We start from the raw sequence: 10,034 nt of genomic DNA on the forward strand, positions 1-10,034 counted from the left end.
ACACACAGGTTCTCCTGAGGGGTCATTGTGTGACAAACACGCTGTGTAAATTTTTTAGTATTCTATAAATCTAGAAACTCCCTACCATGTTCCAGGTTCTCTTATGGGGAGAGAATCCTTACTCAGGCCTGTGTCAGGATTGATTTGAGTCAGAATAAGCACCTATAAAGCTTGATAAAGTGATAGAAAGTACTTCATGCTGGCATGTGGGATGCATCAAGATTGAGTATGCATTTTTAAAGGAAACCAACATTATGGCCAGAAAACAGTGCCATACCTTGATTGTCTTCGCCTCTTTCTCTCTCTCTCTCTCTCTCTCTCTCTCTCTCTCTCTCTCTCTCTCTCTCTCTCTCTTTCTCTCTCCCTTTCCCTCTCTCTCTCGTTCCTGATTCACTTTTCATTCTATTCAAGATCCATCTATTTTGAAATTTTGAAAGATTGGTCTTTAAAAAAACACACACAAGAAACCTTCTCCTCCCTTCTTCCTTATCTGCTCTGTTTTTCCCCCTTCAGGTCACTTGGTTTAGTTAAAAAAACTTCCCTGCAGTGATCACTCAGAAGGAACAACATAGGAGCACACTGATACCTTACTGTGCATGCCAGTTAGGTTTACTTTGAATTTCTATACACCTAATGTGTTATGCTCTGGCTTAATTAATGATCAGTTACAGAGTGTAGTATTTATGTGTGATAATAAATACGGGTTGTAACATTAGTTTAAAAAAAGGAAAGTTTTGTTCTGTATATTTTGCTACCTTCTACAGAATAATAAAGGAATTAAATATGAAAAAAACAAAAAAAAGATAATATGCATACTCTGGGTAATCATTTTTCAAGACTAGGATAGATTGGAGTTGGAAAGTGACTTGAAACAGGCTGTTATAATAGGCCAGGAGTGAAGTGAAGTGAAGGCCTGAACTAAAATAGTAGCAATATCAGAGGAAAAAAGTGGGTGTCTTATGAGACACGTTGCAGAGGTAAAATCATCAGGCCTTGGTAGAAGCTTGGATATGGTGTAGGGGAAGAGTGAGAGATGAGTAGAGGGTTACTTGTAATTTGCAAACCTGAGGGACTGGAAGCATGTGGTTCTCGCTACAGAAATAGAGAAGGCAGAAAAGAGGAAGGCTTTAGGGGAAAAGTTGGTGAGTTCCCTTTTGAACATTTTGAGTTTAAGGATAAGTCTTAGAGTCAGTAAGACCTGGGTTCAAACCCTGCTTTTGATAGATGGTAGTTCTATGTCTTTGGGAAATCATTTAACTCTGTCATCCAAACAGAACTTCTTTAAAAATATGACTTCCCATCAAGTTACTGATCTTAATCAGAAGAAGATATTTCTACACTGGGAATTCCCATAACAATAAAATTACCCATCTGAACCAAAATAATAAGAAAATTGTACCTTCTTTTTTTAAGTCGTATGATACAGAAATGTATTTTTTAACATTAATTGTTAAAGCTTTGAGTTCCAAATACTCTCTCTTTTTCCCCCTTCACCAAAACCAATTGAGAAGGCAAACAATTCACTATGTTATACATGTGTAGTTATGTAAAACACTTCCATAATACTCATATTGTGAAGGACTGACTATATTTCCCTCCATCTTATCCCACCCCCCAAATTATTCTATTTTCTCCTTTGTATCTTTTCAAAAACTTTTGACTACATCTCCCCCAAATTGTCCTCCCTTCTATCATCTCCCCTTTTATCCCCTTCCCCCATACTTTCCCGTGGGGTAAGATACCCAATTGAATGTGTATACTATTCCCTCCTTAAGACAAATTCGATAAGAACAAGGTTCATTCATTTCTTCAGACCTTCCCCCTTTCCTCCGCCATTGTGAAATCTTTTTCTTACTTCTTTTATGTGTGATAATTTATTCCATTCTATTTCTCCCTTTCTCTTTGCAACATATTCCTCTTTTACCCATTGTCTGTCTATCTATCTATCTATCTATCTATCTATCTATCTATCTATCTATCTATCTATCTATCTATCTATCTATCTGTCTGTCTGTCTGTCTGTCTGTCTGTCTGTCTGTCTGTCTGTCTGTCTGTCTGTCTGTCTGTATGTCTGTCTGTCTGTCTATCTATCTATCTATCCATCTGTTTGTCTATCTATTTATCTCCTCCAACTACCCTAACATTGAGAAATATCCCATGAATTATAAATATCATCTTTCCACTTAGGAATGTAAAGAGTTCAAGTTTGATAAGTTTTTTATGATTTCTCTGTCCTGTTTACCTTCTCATGTTTCTCTTGAATTTTGTATTTAAAAGTCAAATTTTCTATTCTGCTATGGTTTTTTCATCAAGTATACTTGAGAGTCCACTATTTCATTGAAAGCCCATTTTTTCCTCTGAAGGATTTTACTCAGTTGTGCTCAGAGATTCTTGATTTTAATCCTAGCTCCTGAGCCCTGGAACATCCTATTCGAAGCCCTTCAATCCCCTACTGTAGAAGCTGCTAGATCATGTGCTATTCTGGTTATGTTTCCATAATATTTGAACTATTTCTTCTAGTTGTTTGCAACATTTTCTCCTTGCCCTGTGAATATTTGGCTACAATATTACAATATTGTGATTACAGTATTACAGACCTAGTAGTTTTCCTTTTTGGATCTCTTTCCAGAGGCAATTGGTAGATTCTTTCCATTTCTATTTTACCTTCTGTGTCTAGAACATCAGGGCAATTTTCCATGAAAATTTCTTGAAAGATGAAAACTGGACTCTTTTTATAATCATGGCTTTCAGGTAGTTCAATAATTTCTAAATTACCTTTCCTGGATCTATTTTCCAGGTCAGTGGTGTTTCCAAAGAGATATTTCACATTGTCTTCTTCTTTTTATTCTTTTGGTTTTGTTTTATAATTTGTTGATTTCTCGTAAAGTCATTAGCTTTCATTCTAATTCTGAAGGAATTATTTTCTTCAGTGAGCTTTTGGACCTACTTTACCATTTGGCCCATTCTGCTTTTTAAGGCATTCTCCTCATTGCTTTTTTGGACTTCTTTTGCTATTTCAGTTAGTCTATTTTTAAACGTGTTATTTCCTTCAGTATTCTTTTGGGTCTGCTTTAGCAAGTCATTGACTCAATTTTCATGATTTGCTTGCATCACTCTCATTTCTCTTCCCATTTTTCCATGACTTCTCTTACTTGGTTTTCAAAATTGTTTTTGAGCTCTTCTATGGCCTATGACCAATTCGTATTTTTCTCAGTGGTTTGGATGTAGCAGCTTTGACTTTGTTGCCTTTTTCTGGTTGTATGTTTTGATCTTCTTTGTTAGCAAAGTAAGATTCTATAGTCAGAGGGTTTTTTTTTACGTTGTTTACTCATCTTCCCAGGCAAATACTTGACTTTCTAACTCTTTGTCAAGGTAGGACTCTTTCTAGTGGGTGGGGGTCACGGTGGATATAGTGTCTCAGGCTTCTGGGATTTTGAAGCAGCTGATTGATCCCCATAGTCCATGGTCCCAAAGCTCTGGAAGCAGTAGCTGCTGCTCCTGCAACTGCTGCTGCTGCCACTGCTTCTGGCACTGTCCAAAGCAACCACCACCCGCCGCTGCCCTGGAGCTGGGACCAGATCCAGTTAGATCATGTACTCCTCCTTCACGCAGGTCCCACAGAGTGTTCCCCCTGACCTTCTTGGATTTTATGGGCTGAGAAGTCTGGAAACTGCTACAGATGCCACCAGACTGCACTGTTACCTGTCTGGTGTGATAGAACCTTCCTTTTCACTTTCCAGATTGTCTTGGCCTGGAGATTTGTTCCACTGGGTCATCTTGTGGGTTCTGTAGCTCTAAAATTGGTTTACAGTCATTTTTTGCAAGTATTTAGAGGGCTTGGAGGGGCAGAGCTCAGGGAAGTTTCTGCTTTTACTCCTCCATCTTGGCTCTGTCCTGTACCTTCTTTTTTTCCTATTAAGGGATATTTTTTGTATTTAAATTGTAGTGAAATAGTATTATACAGATCTAGCAATATTTCATTTTTATTCTAATGCACTTAATTAAGGAATTTTAAGGGAAATCAATTTGTTGTCAAACATTATTAACCATATTTCATTCATTCATTTGTCCATTCATTCATTCAGCCATTCAAGCAAGCAGATACTGTCTAACATGTTCAAGGCTCAAAGGGCAAAAAGACAAAAATGAAAATATCTTCACTGTCAAAGAAGTTACATTCTACTAATGACATAAGGAGACAATGCACAACAGAGAAATAAAAATAAAATATATGTACAAATTAATTGGAAGTGAGGTCAAACATGATCAACTGAGGGCTGAAGCAGGTCAGGAAAGGCCTCATGTAAGAGATTAACTTTGAGCTGAGAACTAAAAGAAACTAGGGATTCCTTTTTTTTAAATTATTTTTCCTGCTTATTTCATTTCACCATAATGGGAATCCATTCTTCATCTCTACTTTTTACATTCTTACCCAGGGAATTTTTTTTCTCTTTCTTTATTCCTGTGACTGTCCAATAACTGCTTTTAGTATTTCATTGTTATTATTCCAGTGACCCTAATAACAACCAGATATTTATTGAGCATTAATAATCAGCAGCTACTTCTAGAGCATTAGCACTAATTAGCCCTAAAAATAAGGCTTAGGTTATTTTAAAGGATAAAGTCATCACTTCTACTGACTACCATACTAATTAGTCCAACTAGAAAAAGTAGACTATTTGATCTGTTGCAATTAATACTCTTCCCACTGAAATTATATGAAGCTTCATTTTAGCATAATGTTTAGATCAAGTACATTTCTAAAATTTGGATTTTTTTTCTTTTATAATTCAAATCAGTCTGGTCTGGAATCATTAAAATGGTGGGGCATTATTTGTTTAAGTACATCGTTCAGACAGAAACTTTCTAGTGATGTGGGAAGTATCTCAAAGGAAATATTGCTGTCTTCATTAATATAAGTCATGGCATACCCCCTGAGTTGAAGGTCCTGTTTAGTCAAATAGTTGTTATGTGATAATCATAATACCTAAATTCATCAGGTCACTATGTTCTTGTCCAGAACAAAATTGAGCTAAATGGAAATTATTAATCTTCTGAGCTGAAAGGAATCCCTCCCTCATTGTTGAAATGACCATGAGCACATTATATACTTTCCAACTGATTTTGCTGCTGTTCATTCCTCTCAGTTGTGTCTGACTTTTCATGATCCCATATGAGATTTTCCTGACAAAGATAATGCAATAGTTTTCATTTCCTTCTCCTGCTCTTTTTACACTTGAGGAACTGAGGCAAACAGGATTAAGTGACTTGCCTAGGGCCTTATATCTAGTTAACTGTCCGTGGCCAAATTTGAACTCAGTTCTCCAGGTCCATTCCTCTCTACTCTGTGCCACCTAGCTGTCCTTTTCCAACTGGTAGTCATAGGATAATAGACTGAGAACTCAAAGTTTAATTCTCCCATTTTATAGTTGAGAAACTGAGACACCAAGTGATTAAGTGACCTCCTGTCATATAGTGAGCAAGCATCCTGAATACAAGTTTTCCTGACTTTAAGTGCAGTATTCAAGCCACAGTTCCAAAAATATCTTAGCATCATTTAGCCCAATAATATTTTTCTGCATATTTTGAAACTGAAACTCAGTTGATTTGAATAAGGTTACAAATGAATATGGCTAAATCAATGATCCAACCCAGGTCTTTATGCCAAATAGAACTTTTGTCCTGTAACCTACACTAGAAACATTTTCTACTGATACCTTTGTTATGTTCATACCAACTTTGCTTGCCCCTCCCCTAGTTAGGAATAGCAAAGTAATTAGTGACTACGGATCCAATCCAATATGTTTAATATCGATGGTTCTCAGTAAATTTATTGATTGATACAGGCATTTAAAAATTTTCGCAATGAGGCCCCAACTTAGGTTTCCAAGCTCTTTTCAAACACTGACTCTTTGGTCCAATCAAGCTGACCTTGTTATTATTTATAAGCAAGATTACATCCATGTGCTCCATCTTCATTTGTATGTCTTAAAATTCTTAGTTCCCTTCAAAGTTCAGGCCAACTGCCTGCTCCAGAGTAAGACCTTTCCTGATCTTCCCCAAGTGCTACTGTCTTTTCCCCAACCAAATTACCTTTTATTTATTTATTTTGTTTATGCTCATTTGTAAACATGTCTCTCTTCCAACAGAACATAAAGTCTTTCACGACAGGGACCATTTCATTTTTGCCTTTGTCTTTCCAGGTCCTAGCAAAATGCTTGGCACGTACGAGGTGTATAAGAGATGCTTATTAATTAATTGTCATTTACAAAGCAATGTTTCTTTGATCAACTCCAGTTGTTTATCTACTGGCATCTTGATTTTCATCATGGTTGACTTAGTGGTATGATACTGTGAGGTGCTTGGGAGGCACCATTCTTATTTTTGTTGAACTGCCCTAATAAATACTGTAGCCCATTTAGTGATAAAAGAAAAGTATCTGTATCTGGATCAGGGTTTTGTTTTGTTTTTTTTTTTTTAAATTAAAAGTGACAGCTGAGTAAGAGTAATCCTTTCTTTGTTATTCATGAGTTTTCTCAAAGTTATTTGTTGATTGAAGCTTTAGCTGTTGAGAGTAAAATATCTACCTGCATTTGTAATCTGTGAGTCCAGTTAAAATAATTAGGCTGATTGTTTCTACATAAGTACAGAACTGGGACTCAATCACAATTCCTTTTCCTTGAGACTGACTTGACTGACCCCTTGAGCTCTCAAATGTTCTGCAGTTTATCCTCAAAAGTTTCAGAGTTAAGAAAAACTCCAGGACACTTTTAGTCAGCATTAGTTTTAAAAGGATAGCATAAATGACATTGCATGTAAATTCCAACAGAAATATCTGGTCCTCAGGAGCTCAAGCATAACATGAGGATATACGAAGGATTACTAGCATTCAGTGGGTGTCACATACATAAATCACAAAATTTAGACAGTCAATAAAGCCAAATAAGGAATTATTGACAAAGCCCCACAATTCCAGGTTCATAGCTGAATGTAGAAAATGTTGAGGGGAGCTGGGACCACTATGGGTTAAAGTCAGAGCAGCGGGAATGGACCTGGGGGTGGCAAGAATGATGACAGGGACAAGAAAAAGAAATATGAGCCTACAGTTCCTACTAGGATGAGAAAAAAAGAAGAAGAAAACAAGGGACCAGATGCTGCCAGCAAATTGCCACTTGTAACACCTCACACTCGGTGCAGGCTAAGATTATTGAAATTATAAAGAATTAAAGATTATCTTCTCATGGAGGAAGAGTTCATCAGAAATCAAGAGCAAATGAAACCACTGGAAGAAAAGCAAGGGGAAGAAGGATCAAAGGTAGATGATCTAAGAGGGACTCCAATGTCTATAGGGACCTTGGAAGAGATCATCGATGATAATCCTGCCATTGTGTCTACTTTGGTGGGATCAGAGCACTATTTCAGCGTTCAGTCATTTGTAGACAAAGATCTGCTAGAACCTGCATGTTCTGTCCTCCTCAACCATAAGGTTCATGCTGTGATAGGAATTCTATTGGATGACACAGATCCCCTTGTTACAGTGATGAAAGTAGAGAAGGTTCCACAGGAGACATATGCTAATATTGATGGATTAGATAACCAGATTCAAGAAATTAAGGAATACATGTAGCTTCCCCTCATCCTGAGTATTATGAGGAGATGGACAATAAGCCACATAAAGGAGTCACTCTCTATTAGAGGTTCACCTGGCACAGGTTAACTTTATTAACAAAAGCCGTAGCAAACCAGACCTCTTTGACCTTCCTCAGAGTTGTTGGTTATGAGCTTATACAGAAGTACTCAAGAGATGGGCTCAAACTCATTTGAGAATTGTTTTGAGTAGTTGAGAAACATGCTCCATTGATTATCTTCATTAATGAAATTGATGACATTGGGATCAGAAGGTATAATTCAAATTCGGATGGAGAAAGAGAAATTCAGCAAATGATGTTTTAATTGTTGAACCAATTGAATGAGTTTGATTTTAGAGGAGTCACAATGGCCACAAACCAAATAAAAATTTTGGATGCAGCACTAATCAGACCAGGATGTATTGTCCAAAAGATTGAGCTCTCTCTGCCAGGCAAAAAGACAAAGAAGAGCATATTTCAGATTTATGCAAGCATAATGACTTCAGCAGATGATGTAACTTTAGATGATTTGATCATGGCTAAAGATGACTTGTTTGGAGCAGATATCAAGGTAGGTTGTACAGAAGCTGGTCTCATGGCCCTAAGAGAACACAGAATGAAAACAGCAAAAGAAGACTTCAAAGAATCTAAAGAAAATCTACTTTTTTAAGTAAAAGAAGGCACCCCAGAGGGACTGTATTTCTAAATGAACCATGTTGCCTTCATGAAAGCTGTTGGGAGCTGTCCAAAATCCCAGAACTGGGACAGTGTTGAATAACACTGGGAGAACTGAAGGGGCATCCATGTGCCAACAGGTCTTTATGAGCAAGAGGTTTTTTTTTGTTGTTTTGTTTTGTTTTGTTTTTTTATAGTACTTGGGATTTGCAGGGTACCCATTGAACTTGTCAGTCTTTCATTCACTGTGCTGCACTATATTCCACACTAAAACATGCTATTTCAGAAGGCAAAAAAAGGAGACAAGGTTGTATACACAAAACATCCTAAACAACTAAGTCCACAGCTAGGTGAGGAAGTGAATAGAGTTTTTTGGTCCTGTGAGGAAGGTCTAATTTAAAATCCTACCTCAGATACTTCCCAGCTGTGTGACATGAGTAAATCACTTAATTTTTCTTAGTCCCAGTTAAACTCATCTTTAAAATGGTTATAAAAAATAGAATATATCTTACAAGCTTATTATGGAGGATCAAATGAAATGAAATATGTAAAGTGCTACACAAACCTTAGATTATTATTATTATTATTTTACTAGTCATTCATATGGTGTTTCCCATTAACTATCAATCACCCCTAATCAGAAACAATTTGACTAGGGACAGTATGCCATTATGGATAGAGAGTGAAACTAAGAAGCAAAAGACTTAGTTTTAACTCACAGTAGTGATGATCCTAGGCAAGAAATTTAACTTCTTGGAGACTCAGTTTCCCCATTTCTAAAAAAAAGCTACAATAGCATTTGACTGCTGAAAAGCGTTGTTGCTTTGGTGAAGATCAAATGAAATTTCACACACATGCACACACATGTATTTAGTCTCTTGAACATCTTAAAGCATTTTTATAAAGGGCAACTATCATTAGATAAGTTTTATTCAATATTATTAAAGAATCTGACACTATAAATATGATTCCCTTTCTTCTCTCCCCTTTCCAAACTTTCACTAGATTGATGGGAAATATATACTTTATAAAGTGACAGGTCCATATGGTTCTGTTGCTATGATCTTTATGCGAAGATTTGGACCCTCATTTCCAAGGACCTCTATCAACTATACTGTTTAGGATTCTTGCTTCAGTTGAAACTTGGCTTTAGTTTGTGTGTCTTCTTCTGAGTCAATTCCTTAAACTATCACCAAAGCTAGACATGATATGCTGTTGTGTCCATGGGCCCCTGAGAGTTTGTACCGTTGAGGGTTAGGAGAGTGGTGATGTTAGTCTGTGTCTAAGAGTTATCAGAGGTAATTGAAGGACTTGGAAATGATCGGTCTGTGAGAAGGGGAAAGAGAAAGGAAGGTAATAAGCATTTACAAAGGGTCTAGCAGGTGCTAAACCTTTTACAAATATCTCAATTGATTATTGAGAAACAAATTTTGCTATGAAGAACTGATTCAATGAACAATTGAACGTGGTACTGAGGCCCCTCTTTCCTATCAATAGAGGAGCGCCTGGGAAATATGCTAATACACTCTCAGGCAGCACTTACTTGTAGACAATTTTCTCATTATTTCTTCTCAGTGCTTTTAAATAGTTCAATAGAATAGGTGACATTTTGGAAGGATGATAAAATTTATACATCCAGCATTTTACACCCTGGTTCTGTTTTTGCTGCCACAGCCTAAGGCAAGCTATGTTTCAGCCCTTGAAAACTTTCATTTATACTGCTGCTAACTG

General features: G+C 36.8%; 1 pseudogene; it reads left to right on the forward strand.

Annotated features, from left to right (window-relative positions):
• The first annotated feature begins 7,021 nt into the window (after positions 1-7,021).
• LOC140506431 (26S proteasome regulatory subunit 4 pseudogene) lies at positions 7,022-8,334 on the forward strand (annotated as a pseudogene).
• Positions 8,335-10,034: the final 1,700 nt, after the last annotated feature.

This window comes from Notamacropus eugenii, chromosome 1 (assembly GCF_028372415.1).
Source record: "Notamacropus eugenii isolate mMacEug1 chromosome 1, mMacEug1.pri_v2, whole genome shotgun sequence".
Taxonomy (NCBI): domain Eukaryota; kingdom Metazoa; phylum Chordata; class Mammalia; order Diprotodontia; family Macropodidae; genus Notamacropus; species Notamacropus eugenii.